Below are 27,248 nucleotides of genomic sequence, written 5' to 3' on the forward strand. Positions count from 1 at the left end.
ACACAAGGTATTTATAGTAATCTCGTACATTAATACGTCATGCAAGATAAATCTAAAATATTTAAACTAAATAAATTTCAATTAAACAATGTCTACACTCCTATATTTCTTTATGATATAGGTAGACTTATAAGACACCCTGAAAACGAAATTGTTTGTAAATCTACAAACACACCAGGTCGAGGATGAATACGGATGCGTCCACTTTCATTTTTGACAAAAAACATACGAAAAGTGACAGTTTTTGCATTTTTGATAGATTTTTCATGTTTAAGCCAAAATCGGAGCCTTTTCAATGGGTGATTCAGTTAAAAAATCTTTCACAAAAAATAATTTAATCAATTGAAATAGACATTTAAGTGTTTAAAAAGTGTTCAAATTCTTTCATTTGATGAACTTGAAATTTTAGGCCAAAACCGGCCTTTACCGGACCTACTCCTTTCTACGCAACGTTTTGAATTTAATCCAGCCATTATTTACAATATCAGAACTCATAATTTTGCACAAGCAAATAAATTCTATACTCTTCGACCTTTCCCAATTGATTTCGGGCTTTCAGAGCTATTGATATGTTGTTACTTACATGGTAACATCACACATGTTGTATACATTGTCTGAGACCACTCGGCCAACCATGCTATATAATATACAGCATCGGATGCTTTCTCGTTTATGTTCAATGAAGGCCCTTACTGGTCACATTCAGAATAACGTCACTTTCAACTCATTTTGCATGTTTCTTTTTACACAAATATCTCCGATGGAATTTGATAACTAATAAATTATAACTTAATGATTTTGAATAAGCTTGAATAAAATACAGAAATGTGGACCCATAGAATATTCTACTCGGAATTTAGGTGAACATCTAAAGGCAAACGTACATATGATCATTATAGCAATAAACACTACCCACACCAAGTAAGAGGACAGAAGACTGGGTAGGCTTTTAGATGTTTGTGTTTTAGAAAAAGAAAACAAAGAGTCAGAGAAGGGATTGATTTCGTATTTCTCTTGAAAACTAAGTTAAAAAGGAACATTTCGATGGGATCGTGTTTGTGTCCCTCGAATCTGCGACAGGCTATATTTGTTTTGGAAAAAAATTACTTATGAATCAAAAAAAAAAATCAACTTACGTAAATGTGTGGAAAATATATGAGGAATTAAGACATAAATGCTGATTAATAATATAAAAAACCAACACAATTGATGATTTAATTGCAGGAAATGTGATATTGGAAAGCCTTGTTTTAACCTAATAATAACAGCACACAATGAGTATTGAAGTGCTGACTTTAACAACAAGTTACACATTCGGATTGGCAGTTTCCTTGTTCTCAAATTAAATTGGTAATCATACTACATCTTTATATATAATATTTATACAACAACAATATAAATAAAACAAGACAACCACGCTCGAATTTTACAGCAATAAAAAAACACATATATTGGTAAAACGTCAAATTCACTGATTCACATGAAATCCCGTTATATTCGAAGGTATAGCAGTTATCTCCGAGCACTCCGTTTTGCTCCGCTTATTAACAAACTGACTGCCACGTGACGATACAGCTTATAGTGAGGAAAGTTGCGTTAAACACCAACAGTAAATCAATCTTAACGTCCAATGAAAATAATCCAGGATATTCAGGAGAGAAAAAATAATAGTAAAATAAAATTAACACTGTTTTTCAAATAATAAGGATATGAAAAATATGTTCACCGCGATTGGAAGATTTGAAAAGACTGCTGTCTGTAAAAGTGAGCATAATGGAGGACACACATTTTGAGTCGAATGGATCACCTACGAGTCCCTGAAGTCCATGATTGAAAAAAAACATATGTTATGATCCACAACAGATAACTTGCTTTCGTTCATTGCGGCACATACAGTACTTTCTTTAGAAAAAATGTAAAATATTCGTATTTTATATTTCCGGATGAGTTCATGTGGTATTTTTATTTTTTTGTAACGAATTACATTAACTACCGTATAAATGAATTAGGTATTGATAATTAACGTTGAAACCTAACACAAACCCCTACGACACTTACTAAAGAGGAAATCCTGAATAATTAATCATAAGTCTGTTCTACGTTCCTTTGGAATTTCAACCAACAATGAAGAACTGATCATCCATCACTGTATCGGATACATAAACTACATAAATGTCTTTACAAACAACGGTATATTGCTGGATCTTTCAAGTACTCCACGATAGCTCTTCCTTACTTATCAACATCACTTTCATTAGCAACCAAAACCGGGCTTCAAAGTTATTGTAAAACTACCTATTCTAAAAATGGTGTGAATTAAGATGTGGATATTAAAAATTTCCGAAAACCTTTCAGAATTATAACAATCTAAGACTCTTTAATCTTGCAATAGTATTAAAACATTTGATTTTTTTACACTTTCCACAAGTATTCCATTCTAAAAGAGTTGGTCCTGCTGTGTTTCATAATGTATATATATATATACATATAAGTATCTTGTCTTAGGGGGAATACGTTATAATTTGTAAAAAATAACCAATTCTTTTAAAACATTCTATGAAACTGACATCAAGATGCTTGATTTCTTGATTGACAGTTTATTTGTTACGTTTTGAATTTTTCTAAAAACTAAGGATTTTCTCATCCCAGGCATAGATCAGGCATCGATTAGCCGTATATGGCAAAACTTTTGGATCCTCAATGCTCTTCAACTTGTTTGGCTTTATAAATATTTTGATATGAGCGTCACTAATGAGTCGTATGTAGACGAAACGCGCGTCTTGCGTACTAAATTATAATCCTGGTACCTTTGAGAACTATTGAGGACGTGGTTTTTAACATACAATCGGCATCCACATGGAAACCAATTCTGTCCCCCTTCTTTCCGACTTGTTCTTATATTCATATGAGGTTGACCTCATTCAAAAATTTCCGAAGAAGAAGTATTTCAAACTTTACTTTCCGTAATATAGATGATGTTCTCTCGCTAAATGATTCAAAATTTGGTGACTATGTTGAACGTATCTATCCAATCCAACTGGAGATAAAGGATACATCAGATACAGTTAAGGCTTCCTCTTATCTTGACTTTAGAAATTGACATAAAGAAACGGTTGAAAATAAAACTTTATGACAGAATAGATGTTTTCGGCTGCCAAAATGGGAGCTTTACATTCATTTCACCAGAGTATAAATTTCCCAGTTGATACGATACTCCAGGGCTTACATTTCCTATCTTAATTTCTTTGAAAGAGGACATCTGCTTACAAGAAGCTATTAAACCAAGAGTTTCAAGTCGGTAAGGTGAAATCATTCCATCCTTAATTTCACGGATGGCGAGTTTGTCGACCGTTACGTTACCGTTAGAATGACCAACGTAGATACAATTATCTTGTCTTAGGGAGGGATAAATCCTACTTTGTAAAGAATCACTCTGATTCAAACAAAAAATTCTCTGAAACCGATATTCTCAAGATGCTTGATTTCTTGATTGACAACATATTTGTTACGTTCGGAGGACGTGTTTTTCAACAGACTGTCGGCATCCAAATGGGAACAAACTGTGCCCCTCTACTTGATGATTTGTTTCTTTATTATTATGAGGCTGACTTCATGCAGGAACTTCTTAGGAAGAAAGATAAGAAGTTAGCAATATCCTTTAACTCTACTTTCCGCTATATAGATGACGTTCTTTTACTAAACAATTCAAAATTTGGTGACTATGTGGATCGCATCTATCCCATCGAATTGGAGATAAATGATGATACATATACAGTTAAGTCGGCTTCATATCTTGACTTTCATCTAGAAATTGACAATGAGGGTCGGTTGAAGACAAAACTTTACGACAAAAGAGATGATTTCAGCTTTCCAATTGTGAACTTTCCATTTCTGAGAAGCAACATTCCAGCAGCACCTGCATACGGGGTATATATCTCCCAATTGATACGATATTCCCGTGCTTGCATTTCCTATCATGATTTTCTTGATAGAGGGTTACTGCTCACAAGGAAGCTATTAAACCAAGAGTTCCAAATGGTGAAGTTGAAATCATCCCTTCGTAAATTTTACGGACGCCATCACGAGTTGGTTGACCGTTATGGAATAACCGTTTCACAAATGATATCGGATATGTTCCTTACGTCGTAACTACAATCCCCTTCCCTTTCATGAATTTGACCTACCGAATTAGACTATTTACCGGATTTGTAATCACATAAGCAACACGACGGGTCCCGCATGTGGAGCAGGATCTTCTTACCCTTCCGGAGCACCTGAAATCACCCCTAGTTTTTGGTGGGGTTCGTGTTATTTATTCTTTAGTTTTCTATGTTGTGTCACGTGTACTATTGGTTTTCTGTTTGTCTTTTTCATTTTTAGCCATGGCGTTGTCAGTTTGTTTTAGATTTATGAGTTTGACTGTCCCCTCGGTATCTTTCGTCCCTCTTTTACGGAATATCTGTTTCACAGATGATAGCTGATATGTTCTTAATGTCTTAACCACAATCCTGTCCCTTTTCCTGAATGTGAGCTATCGAATTAGACTTATTTCTGGGTTTGTACTCACACGAGCAACACGACGAGTGCCACATGTGGAGCAGGATCTGCTTTCCCTTCCGTAGCACCTGCGATCAGCATGAAATTTTGATGAGATTCGTGTTGCTCAGTCTTTATGTTGTGTGTTGTGTACTATAATTGGTTGTCTGTGGCTCTTTTTCTTCCTAAGTAATGGCGTTGCGATTTAGGTTTTCGACGAATGAGTTTGAATGTACCTCTAGTTTCCTTTTATTGAAATGTCTAAAAAAAGAAAGAATAAAATTCAGCTACAAATATAAAGATTATCACTTACTGCTTGACCACATTTTGTAATCTTGAATATATTTTTTGTTTAATTCACGGTCGTTTTCGGATATTAATTAATTAACACTCAATCTCTGCACGAAATACTTTCAATGGTGTTACTTCTTTGGTTATACCCTTATTAAAACAGAAAATCCTCAGTCTTATTTTTTTTTGCGTAAATTTTTGTTTAATGTAATTCATGAGATGTCCGTGCCGACCATCAGTTTAACTCATGTGTTGCTAGGATAGGTTTCAATGTACAGGTATATAAGAGCAAACCTCTGTTAGCCAATAATTAATAATGATAACAAGCTGCTCTTTTACAACTTTTCAACAAAGATGCGCCATTGACTGTGGACTGTGGAATAAAGTATTTTACTACTGAAAGTGATTGGAAGCCAAAGTTTACAATAGGAACATAGCGTTTGCCCTATACCAATATATTCTAGCTTTGCAATGTGATTAGTTTAGTCTAAACATATGTATTTGCAAAAGTAGCAAAAGGGATTGAACACAAGTTATAAAAACATTAGTGACGTTCTCTCCTATGATTGATTGCAAAAAGTTCTTTAAGTACCAGTCTCTTCAACAATTATGCAACATGGGTGTAAAGCTTTTACACAAAATTTTATAAACACTTTAAGAATGTAAAATTATGTTGAAATTCATACATTATTTAGTTGGAATAGCATTTTCATTATTTAAAATTAAAATGCATAAAATTGTTTAAAATAAAAGGAATTTTCGACAGATGTGCTAAAATATTCATACTTCAGTAAGATATTACATATTTTTTTATTTCAACAAGTGCATGAAACAAACACCTGGGAAACTGGCCCTACCTATTTCCGTCAAAATTGTTCTCACACATTTTCTTAAATCTAGAGGGTATTTGGGTACGGTTCAGAGTTCTTTCATGCTTTTAAGCGAATAGATTCAACTGAGGATTTCCAGAAACAGAAATAGTGATACGACACGTCAGATAAACTAGGTTCCGGCGAAATGTTAGACAAACTAGGTTCCGGCAATTTTGAGAAATGGTTACGTTGCAAAAAAAAGCTTGCACTTAAAAAAAAAGATATAATTTTAAATAAAACAAATGTTTGCACTTCGAATAAAAGTTCAGCCATTCACTATTTCCTGTAGTCTGTACGATATTAGATTTCTTAATGTATAACATCATTGTCTACCTTCTGTACCTGATGCCTTGTTACAATCATAAAGTTTTTGTTTTCTTTAGTAATAAATCAGCTGACAGAAAAAAACCATAATAAGTACTAATTCCAAATCTTTATCCTAAAAAATAAATCCTGAAAAAAATTAACATAAACCCCTTCAATTTTATTAATTTCTGTCGTATGCATATATCTTTTGTTTAGATTCAGAGAAAAACTCAGTACATAATGGACGCAATGTGTTCCCAAGACTTGAGTCTTCCAAATATGATAGTAACATGCACACACGTTTTGTTTCATGGCATTGTCGTTTAAGACTTTAGCCTGCCAAACATGAAAGTAACATGCAGACACGGTTTTTTTCATGGCATTGTCGTATAAGACTTTAGCCTTCCAAATATGAGAGTAACATACAGACAAATTATGTTTCATTGCATTCTCGTACAAAACTTTAGCCTGCGAAACATGAAAGTAACATACAGACACGTTATGTTTCAATGCATTGTCGTACAAAACTTTAGCCTGCGAAACATGAAAGTAACATACAGACACGTTATGTTTCAATGCATTGTCGTATACACAGCTGAAAAACTAGGAATAATGACTTGCAAAAAGAATCATATACGATCATAACCCAAAAAACATTGACCAGCAAATAAATGAATATTTCCTTTCTGCCATTAAAATACGTTTGATGATAGATGTTATTTAGTTAATAAGCAGTGGAAAAAGACTATCAGTTCGTTCTATTATGTTTGGGCATTGCATATCTTGCAAAAAGATTCCCAAATGTCTGTCAAAATTTTGACCGAGCAGCAATATTTTAATTCAATATCAACGATGCAAAAATCAAGATGAAAAAATGTTCTAAACATATTTTTAACAAATGTGATCCAAGATAGTGGTCACTTAATCATTTGATAAGGGGGTGATGCGGTATAATTTTTCGACCCTTATCTTGATTGCAGAGCTCGTATTGTATTAATACAGTAAAATTTGTCTTTGCGATTGTTGTGTATGCCCTTATATATTTGAAAGTTGTGAGTTGTTTGCTTGTTAAAGCCATACGAGCTTTTTGTCATCACGCTGTGTCCGGCGTAGTTTGTCAATATCATAAGGTTTCTCCCCTGAAACTAATGAACTAATTCCAACTAATAGTATTGGGTGAATTATAATTGGGGTATCTTGTATAAATTAAATATCGAATGGAAATGGGTAGTCCGCAAGTAATCTTACATCTTAAGATGTACAATTTGGAATTACGTTGATATATGTAAGATACAGTATAGGGCATTAAGACTGTCCCTTGTGGATATTTACATAAATGCTAAATCAATGAAACCATGTGATGACTCTTTATAGAAGTAATTGCTTTTTTTAATTGCAGATCTTTTACTAATGTTCAATCACAATCACCTTGACATGACCTCGATTCTTTTTTGTGATCCGAAAAAGCCAACAGACCTCTTAATTTTTGTCACCTTGAAGGCACGATTCTGGTGCAATTGAAATCTAGATATGACTGTTATCGGAACCCGGCTAAGCCTTCCGATCTGAGAGTCATATGCTTTATGTATATACAGATTATACAAGATTTTAATTCGATACATAAAGAGTATTTACTTTCATATCGAATTATCCGGCTAAGCCATCCAGTTTGAGAGTCATATGCTTTATGTATATACAGATTATACAAGATTTCAATCGATACATAAAGAGTATTTACTTTCATATCGAATTAAAAAAAACATGATTTTGATATTGAACAATGAAGACAAAGAAAATTTCAGCTATTAAAAGCATTTGAATGAAAATATAAATCATTGACAATATCTAAAACAATACTATGTATATGCCAATATTATAAAGAGAGGTGTCCTGTCTAGATATTATTCATATTCGATGAAAGGCATCGGTTAATGAGATATCTAGGCAATTTAAATACGACATCATACGAATGTCACAACACTGATGTCGGGAGTTCGTGCCGCGCTTGAGGCAGGTGCGTTCTACTCCAATCAAAGCTGACAAGGATTGTCAGTTTTTCTGCTGAAGGTGGTTCTTCAACCAATAAAAACGTACCACCTCAAAAAAGCCAACAATGCTGAAGTTACGTTAAGCACCAATCATGCAGTATATACCCAGTGAAGGGTCAATAGATTAGTTAAAAAAATGTATTATTACACATACTTTGTTTATCATTATTATAATTACCATTTCTTGTTCATCTAAATAACTTATCAAATTATATTTGGTTGAACTAGATATTTTTTTTTATATCTAAAATTAAATCTTATATTTGTTATTTTTGTGCTCATCTTAGAATTTGTGACTGTAAAATAAAATATTTGTGTTTTTGTACACAAGAAAATTTACTTTTAATTTCAACACGAATACTTCAAAATATCACTAAAACACTAAATGCAAATGATGATTAAAAATCACATTTTCCGTATAAATATAAAATACCTATCAAATACTAATACTAATAAACGAATTCATTTAGTTAACATTAAATGATACTAGATTAAGATGTAGATTTTGATTACGTTGATTTAAATGATGAGGTTTATGAGGAAGAAGACGACGACGATGATGACGAAGAAGGAGGAGGAGGATGAGGTGGAAGAGGATACAACTTTCCACCTAAGTTCAGATGAAGTGGATAGGGTGTAGGCATTTATAGGCAACCATACGGCATTCAACAATGAGAAAATCCTATACCGCTTAGTCAGCTATTAAAGACATCGACAAGAAAAATGCCTATTTTGTTAAGAGATGTCGCTGCAAAAAATTGTAACAGAATTTGTGAAATGTTTGCAATTTTACTTTTAAATTCTTTCTTAAACAGCATCATTTAGCACTAACATTTCAATTTTGTTTAAATATGTAAAATTGTGTAAAATAAACGAAATATATATAGAAGGCGCTTTAAAATTCAAATACCAGCGAGGTTTAACTTTTTAAGGATTTGTAACAACCTTTGTAATTAAATACCTCAGAAACTGGCCGTTCTTCTTTTAAAAAAATGTTTCATCACACCAAAAGGGTATCTGGTACGGTTCAAACATCGGTCAGATGAAACAAAAATAACTTAAGATTTCCAGAATTTAACACTTAGAATAAACAAAACATATCATTTTAAATTTCACAAAAACTGTGCAAACAAAAGAAATTTCCACTTCGAATGAAAGTTCAGGCAAGTTATTATTCTTTCTGTCCGCAGTACACCATGTTAGCTAAACTTCTCCAAGTATGATATCAAAGATTTTTCTTCTATGTAACGCTACTTTTTATCTTCTATACCTGATGCCTTGTTAACATTTGTTATTAGTACTTCATATTTTGTATTTATAAATCTGCGGAAAGAAAAAAGTTGAAATTAATAAATCTCAAAGATTAAAAAATCCTCATTTTATTAAGAACAGCAATGTTTTTAGTTTCTGTCATGCATATATCTTTTTAAAAATTCAGACAAATATGAGAGTAACATGCAAACGCGTTATGTATCTATGCATTGTCGTATTAATAGCCAAAAGCTAAAAAAAAAAACAAGACTTGCAAACAGAAAAATATACATGTACATTTTTTTAAAGAAAATATTATGACCAGTAAATGGGTAAATGTTTTAGTTCTACAATAATACGGTTGATGATGGACGCTTTTTTGTTAGCAAGCAGTGTTAAAAGACTCGTACCGTTATTTAATTGGCATTAGCAATCCGGTTTTATATTCTGTTATGTTCTGAGCATTGCATATTAAGCAACAAGATCCTGAATCTGTACATGTTCTCGATATAGTTAACGAACAACAGCATTATATTCAATATATCAACGATTCAAATCATTATGAAAAAGTTAATGATTTAAAAAAATGTGATCCAGGACAGTAATCACTAAATCATTTGAAGAGTGGGTGATACGGTATTAATTTTCTATCCTCATCTTGATTGCTGGGCTTGTTGATAATATTGCGTGGATCCAGTACAATGTGCCTCCGTGCTTGTTGTGTATGCCCTTCTATATTTTGAAAGTTGTAGGTTGTTTGCTTATAAAAAGCATTGTGAGCTTTATACATCCTGCTGTGAACGTCGTAGTTTGTCTTTATTTATAAGGTTTCTCTCCTCTGAAACTACTGAACTAATTCCAAGAAACATAGGTTGAATTTGCATGGTGATATCTATCTGGTATCAAGTTTTTATTTAAATCCTGACAGTCGAGAAACATATCTATTATATATCACGTAAGCAATACTCGAAAGAGAAAATCTGGCATGGTAAATATGACCAGAATGTCATCATCTAACTACTTTTTCTTTCCCAAAAATTAGCAGACGATTCCTTAACGGATGAATGCCTTAGTGGCTATCGTGTTGCCTTTGATTGACAGATATTGGCTTACTTCAAGGTTTTTTCTTATAATGAATATACTTAAATGATACAAGACTAAGATGTAGCTTTTGATTAGGTTGATTAAGATGATGATGATGACGAATAGGAAGACGACGACGATGATAACAATGAGGGAGGAGGGGGGTGAGGTGGAAGAGGATACAACTTTCCGTCAAAATGCAAATGAAGTGGATAGGGTGTAAACAGGTATAGGCAACCGTACGGCAATCTTTGACTTTACATCGTACCAATGTATGCTTTGTCAGGAAAATAATATAGAAACATTTTAACATACAATCCTGCAGATACTGACCTAATGTTTTTTATCCGACATCTTGGAATTACCATGAATGCAGTTACGATCATCAGCTTTGCCCCAGTGAGGTAGAATGACGTTGGATAAGGATCAACAATAAACTTGATGGCATTAAGTGGTCATACAATTAAAATCTTTTAATATCAAATATTATTTATAATGCTTTTGAACGTATCAGAAAATTACTATTTATAAAAGCTTATTTATTTGTTGATAAACGATAGAGTGATAAAGAAAACAATTAACATTAAAGTTTTGGACATATATTTTTTTTAGCAGCAGTTGTTACCTAGGTCAGAGAGTGTTTAGTTGTTACAAGATTAGAATCTTCAATCTAAATAGTAAAGGTACAGAGTTGAACGCAAAAGATACTAAAGGGACATACAAACTCGATAAGTCGAAAACAAATTGACCATGTCATTGCAAAAAACTAAAAACGACAAAAAGACAACTATATACAAACCTCATTATATAAAACGAAAAACTGAGCGTAACGAACACCATCATAACCCAAGGCTAATCTCGGGTGCTTCGGCAGATAAAGCAGATTCTAATCCAACATTTGAAACCCGTCGTCATGTTATTCCTTTACATTTTGATCATACGTTGTATGCAGTTATTAATCATAACGCAGTAGCGAATTTGTAAATGGTTCTTACAAACCCAGTGATAAGTATAATTTTGTAGGCAATATTCGAGGAAAAGAAGACGAGATTGTAGTTGCATCAATTGGAGTGTTTCAGTCGTCGTCTGTGAAACAGATATTTCAACCAACTCGTGATGGCGTCTTTAAAATTTTCAAAAGATGATTTCAGCCTAACCAATTCAAACCTTTGGATTGACAGCTTTTTTGTTAGCAGAAACCGTCTTAAAAGAAATCTTGTTAGAAATGCAAGCTATGGAATATTTTATAAACTGGCAAATAAAGTCTTTATGTTCAGGCGATGCATGAATGTTGCAACACAGAAATAGAAAGTTCACAATTCGAAGGCTGAATTTTTTTTCTTTTCAAACGACCATTGTTGTAAAAGAGGGACGAAAGATACCAAAGGGACAGTCAAACTCGTAAATCTAAAACAAACTGACAACGCCATGGCTAAAAATGAAAAAGACGAACAGAAAAACAATAGTACACATTACACAACATAGAAAACTAAAGAATAAACAACACGAACCCCACCAAAAACTAGGGGTGATCTAGATACATATTGTAAAATGCTATATGTAAAGTCAAAATAATTGGAAGAATTAACTGTATCAGTTGTATTCGTCGTTTGAAATTCGATGGGAAAGATGCATTCAATCAAACTTTCTTTATTTGGTGAGAGAACATCATCTATATGGCGGAAACGATGATTTATGATACATTCAGCCTTACCCATTCAAACTCTTGGTTTGACAGCTTTTTTTTTTAAAGCCCGAAACCCTCTAAAAACATAATGTTTGTTTAAGAAATGTTTTGTTTGAATAACAACTACATTCAACAAAATACGGCTCATGCCTACCTGAAACAATTTGAAGATTCTTGTACAAAAATCATCTAGGTTGACCATTCTTTATTTCAGCAGGACCACTTTTTGTCTGTTTGATTGGAATTGGTAATATTTTTGAATAGGGTGGAAAGTCAATGTTTTAGTTAAATTGCACGATGAAAGATATTTAAAGTGTATGTAATCCCAAAAAACCTTGGATTTATGTTCACGTAGCATCTAGGATGGGTAGTTTTCAGTAGAACTATGAAACCAACACGAATATATAGATTACAATTATTTAAAATTTTACTTCAAAGCGATAATAAATCGGTTTACTTTCTTTTGATGATTGTTAGTTTTCTGCCTCCAAGAACAAATGATATATATATATAGATCTAGAACATTGTCAGTGGAAACATCTGCTTGAAATCTAGAAATCCATGGGTAAAGGATGAGCGTAGTAGTTATATGAATTCATCGCTCAGCAAGTAATTAAAAGACGCCCTTGTATTGCTGATTTTATCAGACTGAATATGACAGATTGTATATTAATTGGTTCTTCATTCACACGCCAACAGTATATATTTTTTAACGTCTAAGTGCATTTAGGCGTTAGAACGGAAGTCTTACCATTAGCATGTGCGATTTGATATATTGTTTTATTTACCAGTACTTACTATAATCAGTTAAAATATACACAAAAAAAGAACCTATTGTTGTTTTTTATTATATAAATATTTTATAATGATGGTCTTATCTATCCATCTATTATGTAATAATCAGTAGACAAAAGGTACATCAGACGAATTACTTTCAGTCAATTTCATGTGTTTATGAATTAAAAGATATAGCAAGATGTGGTGTGAGTTCCAATATTTATATGTCACCTAAGATCTTTCAACAATATTATCCCTATGATGTCATATCGACAGATTGCAAACGATTTGTTGGATTTAATTGGTGATTGATCATGTTGATTGCTGATTGATTTATGTCGCATCAACTCCAAAAAGGTTACACATATCGCGATAACAGGTTTATTGTTATGATATTCCTTTTCATGAATTCTTTAAAAATAAATTTAAAGATAAGTAATATTACGGAATCTAGGGTATACTTCCATCTTGGATTTTGAAATACCAGAGAACAATGGGTTTAGATTTTTAATAAGATGTGCACATTTTGCGGGTAGTAGGTAATTCAGGTGTAAGAATTTTCATTTTAATACAAATAATGACATGTTTTATCATATTTATGGCTGTATTTTACAAAAACAGAATATTTTCCAAGAAAACAGAATAATTGTGTGTTAATATTTTCCAAGTTTGCAACAAAAGGGGAGACACCTCAAATGTAAGGGCAGATAATTCAGATAGAGTTACTTTTACAATAGCATGTGTTAGGAATTTACTGTAGCAAGAAAACAAGTCGCGTGAATTCATTTTTTTCTTTTTATTATTTGAAAGCATTTTATTAGAGCTATTTTCTTATATTTTATCTCCAAATCCTTTGATAAAAATTGGGTTTTCCATTGTATAATCTATAAACAAAATTATTTACAACACGTATCATGAAAATAAGCACGGTGACCCATTCTTTTTATTATGTTTTTGGAAAAGCATGATATGAACTTACATTTTGACAAGTTATTAAAATCATCTACCTAAATTGATTAAACTTTTCAGTCTTTGAATTTCACAAAGCTAATGTTTACAAAATCAGCTCTCGCTTCCTCAATTTTTAAAAATATTCGACACCTTTTTTTTTGGGGGGGAGGGGGGCATAGTTTATTCCACAAAAGCAATTACCAATTTTAAGTTCTTTGACTACAGTTATTTTGTGTAACTAACCTATAATGTGTCAAGTATTTAAGGGGCACTAGCTGCCAATTTCATGTTCACTGATTTGACTCAACTTCTGTAATTTTATTCATAACAATGTAAAACATTTATCCAAACTATTACAAGTTTAAAATAAATAATAAACAGGCCACGAACGTGAAAATACATTGCTTTGTTTCGTGTTTGTTTAAGTCAAGACGCCATCTAATTAATTATCAAGTTAACCTCTAACGTCATGCGATGACCATTTTATTTGATACTTAGGATGAAAAATCTCCTCATGAGCATGATTGTACAACAGAACAATCAGAGAAGCATGGGCTCATGGAACATCATGAGGAGCATGGTCTCTAGAACATAACGAACTAATCAAACATACAGAGCAACATAGTGAGTTAATAGAACATGAGAAAAATTAACATGATTTGAATGATCATGGTAAAGACAGCAATGCTTTAATATGATGTGACAAAGAGCATGATGACCTGTCCCTTTGGTATCTTTCGTCCCTCTTTCAGACTTATCGAGGAATATGATCAATTGAAAGAAAACAATGTAAATCATAACAGATCTACAGAAAACTACAGTAATCATATAAATGGTGATGGATGTATTTAGTCCTAATGGCAGTATTTGTAATACTAGACAGAGCAACTTTTATATTTGGTATTTTTGACATATAGCTCTTCAACGATTTTCGGTACTTATCTATCTTCGGATTTCAAATGTTTGGCCTTGAGCTTTCCTGATGAAGGTAAATCCAGAAAAGCGCTTCGGATGCAAGAAATTATTAAACGTGTTGTATTCTATTTTTTTTGTATAAATGTATAAGTAAGTAATTTCTGATTACCAATCAAATGTTTCTGTGTTTTATCAGGTCTGTGTTTGAATTGAATGATTTCTATCCTGAAAGCAAATGACAAAAATAATTATGGCAATAAATATTGAAAATTTAATTTTTGTCTTGGGTGCATCCAAGTATTGTTGGACTTAACCCTTTTATATATCAAGGACATTGATCAAGGTAATCTTATAGCTCTATTGTACATGATGTTGACTGAAACGCAATGCTCATTTTTGTAATACATTTACCTACCCTTGATACTCAAAAATCATTCATTCTGAAAAATGCTTAACATTATAAGCTTAAAGGTTGTCCTACTAAAAAAGTGAAAAACTAATGCACAATTTGTTGAAAATTATTGAATGCAACAACATTGTTTACATTTATCTTAAATGTCTTTCTCCTAAATTAATGATCAATATAAATGTCAAATATACGAAAAAAATCTAGAGTTACAGTTCTTTGATTTATTACCGTTTCCTTGCTGTGTAAAGGACATTAAAGTATCATCTGGATTATTTTTTAGTAATAAATAGATTTATACAGGTGTCAATTATAGTGATGATAGGGAATAATAGGTGTAACCAAATAATTAAATCTTATGTTGACAAATAATAAAATTTGTTTGATCAAAATAATCTCTTAGATTGCATCATATCAAAATGCAGGTCATTTTAAAATTGAATTTCTGAATTGCAAAATGTTTAAACAAGACCAAAATGCAGTGAGAATGGTCCAAATTGGTAAAGGAGTTTTAAGTGAATCATTTATAGTACTAATCATGGTCTGTTAATGATAATGATTATTTCAAAATTTATATCTCAATTCCCCCTCAACCACCCAATGACTGAACATAAGCCTTTTCCCATCCCCCCAAAAATTTATTAGTGTGTAGTGGTTGTGGATGAATAATGAGAAAATATTGTTTTAAAGTATTTCTCAATATTTGAATCCCCAAATTGAACATGTTTTATGCAGTATCAATACTTTTGGGAAGTATGGAGATGTGGCATTTGGTCAAGATTCGTTATTGATTTGTGGCTAGAATTGTTACCATTCTACCTCAGTTATGTGAAATTTTCAGTCATAAATGAACAAAAATGCTCATATTCATGTTTATGGAAGAAGTTTTAAGATTTTTGAAAGCTATGATTCAAACAGTTTTCAACCAGATTTACAAATGAAGAATCGTTTATTAGTTTGGTTATGCATACGGCAGTTGGGTGGGAGGCTGTCAAATAGTGTTTGTTCAATAACTTAAAAAATTTTGACAAAATCTATTCAAATTTGGACATGCTGGATATGTTTTCTCCTGTGACTAAATGGAGTTAAATTTTCACGATTTTTGCAAATTGATCTTTGTTGAGTTGTAGATCTTTAAGAAGTGAAGGCTTTTGTAAGATTTAACTGAAGTTGGACAATGACAGCTAAATGAAATCAACTTCAATAAATCAATCCACAGTGTGCAATATAAAAGTGACTGATATTTAAGTGAGATATTAATTTTTGCATAAATCTTATTCCAATATTTGAATTTGATGCTTAGAATATTTTATCACACTGAATCTTCTCCATACTAGAAATAACATTTTTAGGTTGGGGACCACCATTATATTGAATAAAACTATTTTTAGAATGGGGATCTCATTTTTACTAACTTAAATAACAGTTTTTTAGGATAGGCTGAAAATTTTCACCAGCTGATCAGTTGAGAGAAATGATTTCAAAATACCACAACAGGCTGTCAAAATGACAGCAAACAAGATTAATCTGCATGGGAATGATATTCACAACTTTGGACCCGGGAACAGGAAAGGGGTCTATTTAATAAATTTTATGAGATGATTCCATTTAGGGGTTTTTGTCCTTAAATGATGATTATTCATTTCCAAAAGTAAAGCATAATAGAATTTTCAATGCAAAAATGATCAACACAACAAGATCTACAAATAAATCAGAACAGAGAAGAAATTTTGTCAGTTGACTTCCTGTTGGAGCTATTGGCTCTAATGTATGATGTTAACCATTTCCTTTTTGGTTTTTGCTTATTATCTTGAAAATAATATTAGAAAAGAGAGAAGTTCTAAATGCAAATTTCATCTCTAAAAAAGTAAACAGATAAAATAGTCAGTCTACTATGTGTAGGAGTTATTGCCCTTGAATGATAATTTCAAGGCATTTTGCATTTAAGAAAAGAGATTGGCCATTGTATAATGTTTTGCTGATGTATTTGGTCCTTTATTTTTGTACTCGTTGACATTAAATTTGATAACAGTGATCCTTCAAATAAATAAAAGAATATGGACTTCATTGTATCTTGTTTCAGAGCAAAAGGCGAACAGGATGTTTTCCAATATGACTTGTTTTTTAGCATGAATGACATTATAGTTATCAAAGGTACCAGGATTATAATTTAGTACGCCAGACGCGCGTTTCGTCTAAGGAAGACTCATCAGAGATGCTCATATCAACATAAACTAGAAGTCTTAGAAGAGAACAAAAACTATTTTTTGTTTTGTTATATTTCTTTAGATTTAAGGCATTACAAGGCAACTCAAATAATACTAACCAGATTTAACAATGTACATAATCTTTTTGAGGTTCAAGGGAAAATGAAGAAAGTAAAGGATTGATGCCTGTTAAAGTAACTTTTGTTTAATGTCAGATGTGGTTGCATTTCAACATGTATTACTTGCCCTGAGAAGACAGTAAAAGGATTGAAAAAACATGAAAATTGAAGAGATTTTAATCTTTTTAAAATTGACAGATCAATTTTCCATTGCATTCTTTAGAAAAATTCTACTTTGATTTATCAAACATTTATTTGAATTCTGTATTTGTACTTAATGCCATATACAGGCATTTAATGAACATTTGATGTCATCATAAGATACTGTCATGGGAAATTTTTAAATAATTGATTAATGTCTGAAGATACTTTACTATTAAAGTGCTACTGAAGAATGCTTCAATTTCATTTTGAAATAACTATATATGATAAATATCTTTTAAACAGTAAAAAGATGCTTGTACCTTATGATACATGTACTGATAAAAAAATATGCTTTTATTTGTAAGGTCACCTGGTAAAATATTTATTTGATGTTATATAAGGGGTATTAAGTTGATTCTTAAGCCGTTTAGTTTGTTTACCCACCCTAGTCAGACTGGGCCATAACCGTCTACATACTTATGGAAATGAATTAGTCAGTTGATGTTGTTGAAAAATTTGCATAGGCAAGTCTATTTTGTATTAAAAAAAGTAATAAACTGAGTGTCGCTTTACTCAGTCTGGTCATATATCTATCAGTAATATTGGAATAAAAGTAGTCAAATGATATTTTTGATGAAAAATTTGCATAAGCAAGTCTGTTTGCAATACATTTTGTATTAAAAAAGCAATATAATGAGTGACCCTTTGCTTAGTCGGAAATGAATGAGTCAAGTGATCTTGTGATGAAATATTTGCATAATCAAGTCTGTTTTGGGTAGCCTTACTTTTACCCATTCTAATTTATGTCCTTTAATTATGTATTTGCAAGTGTGGGAATGCCCTATTTGTTTTGTACTGCAATTTGTCTTTAATTAGTTCATAAACTATCAAAATTTCCAAATGTTTGCTTTCTCAACTTTTCCCCTCCTCAGTTCATTACTGATAACCTATGATTTAAGATGCTTGATCCCAACAGGAAGCTGTATAGGTTGAAGTCAATAGCAATAAGTTCTTTGTTTTCTCATGATTTTAGAGTCTCGTTCAATAACATACTGAATCTCATTTCAGTTAATGCATTTAAGAATAGTGATGAGAAACATTTTTAAAAAATAGCTCTAGACATTTTTCCAAAATTTCCAAAGGTAAGCATAAACAGGAAATTCAAGGACAATTGATCCAATCCTTTATTTATTGTTTTCATCAAGGTTACATACAAGTGAAAAACATATTAGTTCCTGTATTCTTAAATTCAAATCTAGTGATTTAATAGTCATAAATATCATATGTCCTTCTTTTAGGATATAAATGATTCATTTTTTACTTTTTTATCAGTCCATTGAAACTGAACATCCGGGTTATGATTGTTGTCTGTGATGTAAGAGATATACATTCAAAGTCCATCGGATTGTTCAGTTTCAGTTTCTTCTCTTAAGATCACTTGAAATCACTTGATCTTTTTGTCATATAATGTGATATTTTTTAATAAGTACTTCACTTCTCACTTACCACTGAACGCATAAGACGTAATTACTTAACAGGACCTGTGTAGGGTTCGTGACTAGTATTGTGAAGTACTCTAACAATAAGGATATGGTTAAATGGTTTGTTCTGATATTTCAACAGTATATTGAAAATGTGTTATATAGTGTTTTATACATTAAATATTTTGGATACATTTTTCATTCAAATATTCATTATAATAATGATTTCATTTTTTTCTGAATTTTATAAATATAAGTCCTGTGGATGCTGAATTGAAATCCATTTGCTTAATCTGTCATATAGACTGTTATTCCGTTATTGATACCAGTTCTTATTGATGCAGGATGCAAATTTTTTATGTGATTCAAACTTGAGTTCTCAGAATATTCACCTAAGTTTCTCTTTTACATTTCTTTTCAATTATTTTGTGTCCGGCAGCTGATATTAGAAAGAAATACAGGTTTCTCAAAGTATTGTATTGATATCTTCAATATATTTTGACAGGAGCTAAGAGGTCATTATTTGACGAGAGCTACTCAAGAAGTCATATTAGTGGGAGGTTTAAAATATTTGAACAACACATAATTTCCTATGGAAAATACCGTTAACAAATCTGGAGTATGAGTTAATTGTACTTTAAGGTATTAGTCTATAATATTATTATTACATTGTATAAACTTTTCTCCTCATATGTGTTTAAAGGTCTGTAATTGCAAGGTTACAGGTTATTTTAAATAAAGTAAAATGATAAGATAAACATCACACTAAACTATTAATAAAATCAACGGTACCAATTTTGTTGCACCAGATGCGCATTTCGACAATACATGTCTCTTCAGTGATGCTCGTGGCCAAAATATTTATAATCCAAAGAATATATAAAAGATGTAGAGCTATAATCCAAATTGTCCAAAAAGTATAGCCAAATTCGTGAAAGGAATCAGAGCTTTGCATGAGGGAGATACATTCCTTAATTTTTAATAATTTCTAATATTTTGTAACAGCAAATTTTAATAACATAAAAAAATCCGTATTTTCATGCCAGTACCGAAGTACTGGCTACTGGGCTGGTGATACACTCGGGGACTAATAGTCCTTTAGCAGAGGCATCGACCCAGTGGTAGTAATAAAATCAAATAATATTAAATGTATAAATGAACTAGTGTAATATTAAAAAACAATAACATACAAGACTAACAAAGGCTGAAGTGTCCTTCCTGACTTTGGACCGGTGCAAAACTGCATCTTTGCATTTTTTTTAAAAGGTATATAGGAATCACCCTGTCTGAGTGTATGTCCATGTACCTTGTAAGCCCTATTTAAAGGGGGGATAATTGAATATACTTACTGCAATGTATTCATAGTTTGCAGGGCCAAAGATATTCTTTTGTGGTTTCACTCAGTGTTGTAGTCTAATATTTGTTTGTGCTAGAAATAGACCTATTTTAGAACTGGTTATAATGCCAATAAACCTTTACAATTTTCAGCAAACATGTTTGAACACATTTTTTTTTAATAATGAAATGAAGAGTATTCTGCAACCGAGACACTAAAACTCTTGCTAAATCTCGAGGTATGATGTTTGTGTGATTGATTGACTTCTGCTGAAATGTCCAGTAGCTAAAATTAATTAAATACCATTCTAACAAGGCAGTTTTCATTAAAAATAAATTGTTACTGGTGTATATGAATAAGTGTGTCATGGAATATGTTTTGAATAAAACTTCTAATGACCATAGAACTAGGGGTAAACAATTTAATCTTAACTCTTACTTTGTTAAGCACTCAGCAACATATACTTATTTGAAGGTCTTTGATTTGAGACAATCAAGAATTGAACCAAAACTGAAGGCATCTCCAGTTAGGAGTAAACAAGTCTGTTACAATGTATGTTTATGAAAATTAGTTAATGCAAATAGTTTTTGGAAGGTATTGAAGTGTGGATATAATTAAAGCAATAAAAATAAAATAAATATGGGATTTAAATATAATGTTTTTAATGAAAATAAGAAATTACAACTATCAAAACACATTTATTATTAAGATATTAAGAATGAAAAAATTTAAGTCATGACCTTACAGATAATACAGTACTTAGTTTTCCTTTAAATTTTAAAAAGAAATAAGATTTGTTGTATTTTGATATCTCTGATAAGCATAAGGTTACGTTTTTGTTTGTTTAACCCAGTCCTTATTTTTAACCTCCTCAAAATGTCCTTAATATGTAATCAGCAGGGTATACTTATGACAAATAGGGCATTAAGATACGAAGTAAAACAAATTATAAATATTCGATTCAGGGGTAATTTGGTAAAATTAGAAAAAAAAACTCTTTAGATTTTTTGGTTCCCTATAATTTTTTATTATGATTTTTTTTTTAGACATTTAAAATATTATCAAGGTATACCAGGTGCAGTATGTTTATATACTAAATGGTTTATTTACAGTCTATTTAACAAAATGTATTTGATATGCAAAGTAGTTCGCCGACAGTATGAAAACCTTGATAAAATTTAGCTAGGATTGTGCAAATATGTTTGTGGATTTGGAATATGATTCATAATTCTGGAAAGAGGGAATACACCATGATTTTACTGTGTGAGGTAATGCATTTATAAAAGAAAATTGTTGTTTATAAATTGCTTTTGATTTGTTGAAAAATAAGCAGACTATTTTCTTATTATGTTTTTACAGTGAAAACTGTTGAAATTGAGCTCAGTTTAAATTAAGAAACCTGTCTTTATTGACTACTTGTACTTAGGGATACACATACATTTTTCAACGTTTTTGCAGTATAGAGGAAAAATACTTTCTGAAAGCTTCAATCATATTTTGTATAGGCCAATGATGTATGATTTGATAGGTCAGATGTCGGCATGGTAAAATGCATATTTGAGTTGAGTCTAATTTATTTGGCCAAAATCATACTGTAGTTACAACTGAATATTCTTTATTAAGTTAACCTGTGTAAGTTGATCACCTTTCTTATTTAACCAACATTTTGATTTTCTTTGATATTCGTTAAAACAGATTTTACTGTTTGTCACACTTCACAATTTTATTTATTACATCTCTTTTTCCCTTTTCCGTTGACCTAACTTTAAAAAAAAATGTTTTTTCTCAAAAGGCAGGATAAAGGAAACCGTTACAATATTGATACATAATTGTCATCAGTAATGAAATTATGTATTTGTTTATCTTCGACCTCACAGTTGCAAACAAATTTAGCAGGTTTAAACATTTAAATAGGTACCAACCTTCACCTTTTACTAAAGTGTAACATCACAACATAGAAAGACAATATTGCTATTTGTTTGAAGTTCTGGAATAAAATAAAATTGAATATTTATGCAACCTTTTCATTTTGCATCAAGCTTATATTTTGTATATTAAATGATATCATTTAATCAGTCCTGTTACTTAGATTATAAATAATTTTCAGGAGATATTTGTGTGTGGCAGATCTTTATCAGATCAATATAGAAATATTTTGTGGTTAAATATGCTCAAATAAATGTGTGTGCCCTGTGGTTAACCAACATTAATATTTATAACATTATTGAGAAATTAAAAATTGATACCAATTTTCACAAAGATAACAACAAACCATAATGACAACCACAAAACCACAAGCCATCATCGTTTGTAGTTTTATACTATTTAACCATAATATCCCGACAGTATATAGTAAAGTTGATAAATGAATGAAAGAAGAATGGATTATGGGAGGATAACAGAGTATATTTATATATCCTTGGGATAAGCAAGCAAAATATTTTATACAAGTACAACTACGAATTCAAAAATTCACAAAAAAGTCAGTGGTGGATCCTGAATTTTTCATATTTGGGGAGCCATTGACTGCTTAAGAGGGGGCCCGCTCCAGTCACACTTCAGTGATTCCTTATTATAAGTAACCAATTTTTTCCCAAAAAGGGGGGGGGGGCCCTAAATATGCCTCTGACAGTTTTCCCTAATCTATGAAAATTGCTACCCACAAAATAAATGAATTCACAGTATATTTGAAAGTTAAGTAGGAATTGAAAAATAAGTACTTTTAATAGACTTTGAACAAAGTACTTAAACATGCAGGAAATGATTGTAAATGTTTTCTCATTGCATGTGAACTACTGTTATTGATGATTTGACTAAGTATGGCTCTCCTAGACTGATAAAATTACCGACCAAATGAACAATTTGGTTTGATGAAAATAGGTAAGAATTTGGAAAGAATTGTAATAGTTTGAGAAAAACATTTACAATCAAGTCAATAAAAAAAGAACCTAGCGTTAGATTGAGCAAGATATTGTGGTATTTTGCCAAGTGTGAAACAAATTGAAATAAATTAATTTTAACAAAGTTGTATTATAACATCAAGTTTGAAGATAACCTGGTTGATTTAGAGTTGACCTTTTGTCTATTATTGTTTCTTGAGTTGTAGACCATAATTAGTTTCATTGTTTTATCTATGAGATTAACAATTTGCAAAGACATGATAAAAATAACCGAAGAAATTTAAAATCAAGTACTATTTTAACTAGGTCGTGTAATCCCATGTTATTTTGTTAGTATGCAGAGACTTTAAATGTACTATAATGTACCTATTGACTTTTGAATAGTACACGAATGTAGGGCAGGCATACTAGAAAAATACATTTGGGAAGGGAATAATGTGATTCATCAAGTTGGAATTTGGGAATATACCATATTTTTTTTGTATGAGGTAATGCATTTATAAATGAAAATTTCTACTTTTGAGCTGACCCTTTGACTCATGGAAATAACCAGAAACTGTGTTCAAATAGTGAAGGTCATGATGTCACTGTCCAAAATTTTCAAGCTTTCACTGACTCACAGATTTTGTGTCAGTTGGCAAAACATGTAAATCTGAATTTTGCTAAGTCATTATGTATGTTGGCTTTGAGTTATAGAGTACATGTTCAGTTCTTTTAACGTTTTTTATACTTATTACATACACGAAGAAATTTTTAATGATGAATAAAACATAATGCATATATTTCAGTTATGGTAGCTGTTGACATTTTTTCTTAACAGTTAAAACATAGCATTCTTTTCATCATTTTGTTTATCATTACCAATACCAGATTCTACAGCATCCGCTAGGAAGTTGATGGTGTAAGCTTACTTTTTAAAAGCTTTATATTTTAGAAGGTGGGAGACCTGGATGCTTCATACTTTTTATATATGTGCCTCATGTTACGAAGTTTCCTTTAAACACATGTCCAATGTCCTCGTCCTCATTTTCATGGTTCACAGTGACTACCTAAAAAAAATTTAACATTTTTTGGAATGTTAAATTCTCTCTTATCATAAGTAATAGGATAACTATATATGGTATGTGTGTATCTTGCAAGGTCCTTATGCCTGTCCTTCAGTTTTCACTTGACCTTGACCTCATTTCATAGATCAGTGAACAAGGCTAAGTTTTGGTAGTCAAGTCCATATCTCAGATACTATAATCAATAGGTCTAGTATATTCAGTGAATGGAAGGACTGTAAGATGAACATATCCAACTGACAGGTGTCATCTGACCTTGATCTCATTTTTATGGTTCAGTGGTTATAGTTATGTTTTTGTGTTTGGTCTGTTTTTATTATACTGCATGCAAGAGGTCTACTATATTTGGTTTATGGAATGATTGTAAGGTTTATTTGTCTACCTGTTATTTGACCTTGACCTCATTTTCATGGTTCAGTGGTCAAAGTTAAGTTTTTGAGTTTTTGTCTTTTTTATGCCCCATTTATGGGCATTATATGTTCAGGTCTGTTCGTCCATTCATCCTTTCTGTTCTTTTGTCCCGCTTCAGGTTAAAGTCAACTTGAAACTTTGTACACATGTTCCCTATGATATGATCTTTCTAATTTTAATGCCAAATTAGAGATTTTCTCCCATTTTCAAGGTCCACTGAACATAGAAATTGATAATGCGGATGGGGCATCCATGAACTGGGGACACATTCTTGTTTTCTAATACTTTATGCACAAGGTCAACTTTATTTGGTGTATGGAAATATTTTATGATCTATATGTCAGTCATGAGGTTTTATTTGACCTTGACCTCATTTTTACGGATCATTACTCAGTGTTAAGTTTTTGTGTTTTTGTCTGTTTTTTCTTAAACTATAAGCAATAGGTCAACTATATTTGTTGTATGGATAAATTGTTAGCTGTACATGTCTGCCTGGCATGGATTATTTAGTTTTCTTGGTCAATGCTAAGTTTATGTGATAGGTGTAATAAAGCTTTATATTTAGGACTATTTTATAGTATCAATGATTAGTAAAAAAGGCTAAACAATTCAGCATGTGCACTCTTGTAAAGATCATAAAGACAGTAATAACTCAAAATAACCTTTACAATCAAATATGTGTTGAAAATGAGTCATCATCAAGTCATTGCATTTTTACCATGATATCCTTATAATACTAGCACCACTGTATGAATAATGTGTCATCCATTGTACTCAGAAACTGTTAAAAATGCTATTCCTTAACATATAGTCATTGGCTAAAGAAATTCTTGTGATAAGCCTGCTTAGTTTTTAAAGGTTTATATTTTGTGGTAAGCATGCTGATGTGAACTTATGTACCCTGTGGTTAACCAAATATGAGGGATACCGCAAGATAAAAATTGAAATTAATTTACTTGTGAAACTGCCACTGTTTAAATCTTTTAAAACATGAAGGTAAAATAATTAAAACCAATACAATAACAATAAAATTTTATTCCGCAAGTTTGAAAATATTTAATGGTTATATATTCTTTTTTTGCAAAGTGTTAGCATACTTTAAGATTATGTACTTTGCAAGTACTTTGCAAATATTGATCAGTAAATTCTCTTTACTTTCTGTAGGATATGTCATTTAATAGTATGAATAGTTTATTATCATAAGATCAAATAAAGATTAAATGCTTAAGAAATTGAAATGCAATCTGAGATTTGTTGACTTTCATAGGTGTAACTTAAAATATTTAAAGGAAGAAAAATAATACGTAAATCTTAATATGAAATTTCATTAAAGGTTCTTGTTGCCTTGAAATAAAACTCATTTAATATCACACTGGGTTAAGCTGAACTGTTTTTAAAGCTACAATAGGCACTTATGTAAAGATTGAAAATCATTCAAAAAATGAAAAAGTTCAATTTAATTCCATGTTGTTGGAAGATTTAGTTCAACCACATCTGTTTAATGTTGATTTACTAGGTTTATATTTGTTTGAAAACAAGGGTGATGTTTCTTAATTATTGCATGTCTTTAGCTTTTTATATCATTAAGTTTTTATATGTTTTTCATTGACTTCTGAAAACTAACATCCAATTTTGAAATGGGAAAGGTATTCATTAAAATACAAGTTGAATGCTATGTTCTTTCATTTTAAGCTGGCTTTTTATTGTTTTATTTTATGGCCCCTGTCACTTAGTGGTGATACCTATCCTACTGTCATTTTTTTAAACTTTATAACTGAAACTAAATATTTACTAACTTGATCCTTAGTTCACATGGTAAGCAGTTCCTGCTACACTGGAAGCTGTTGTTATATCGGTCCTGTCAAAGTGTCGCATTCAGTGATGTTAAAATCATTGAAAATAGGACTGGATTATGGTTATAAAAAATGAAACATATTCTTGTTCTCCATTACATATCACCCAAATCAAGATTGCCTCTGTAAAACTTTCAAAGGGATATCAGCTTTTCAGATTGAAACCCTTGGTTATATAGCATCTTTGTGAGCAATATGAACCTTTGATAAGCAAATAATGATGGGGGTGGGGAGAACGAAATCTATGGAATTTCAAATTTCAACTGAAGCATCTTGTTTTTCTATTGAATCCTGTTGTAAGTGTTTATTCTGCTCTTTTGGAAAGGAAAACAATGTGATGATGACAATTATGATGACAATTATAATTACCTTTGCATGTACACTTTTAAATTGGCGGAATTTATTTTGGCGATTTTGTTCAATCCGCGAAAATAAGCGAAAATTTACACCCCGCGAAAATAACCCGCTATACGGTATTTTACATATTTCACCTTCTGGTATCATAAGGTAACAATATAGAAATTTAGCCACATCAATTAAGGATCTTTATCAATATTATAAAAATATGATGTGGTATTATTGCCAATGAGACAACTCTCCACAATTATAG

The sequence above is a fragment of the Mytilus trossulus genome, chromosome 3 (assembly GCF_036588685.1).
Source record: "Mytilus trossulus isolate FHL-02 chromosome 3, PNRI_Mtr1.1.1.hap1, whole genome shotgun sequence".
NCBI lineage: Eukaryota > Metazoa > Mollusca > Bivalvia > Mytilida > Mytilidae > Mytilus > Mytilus trossulus.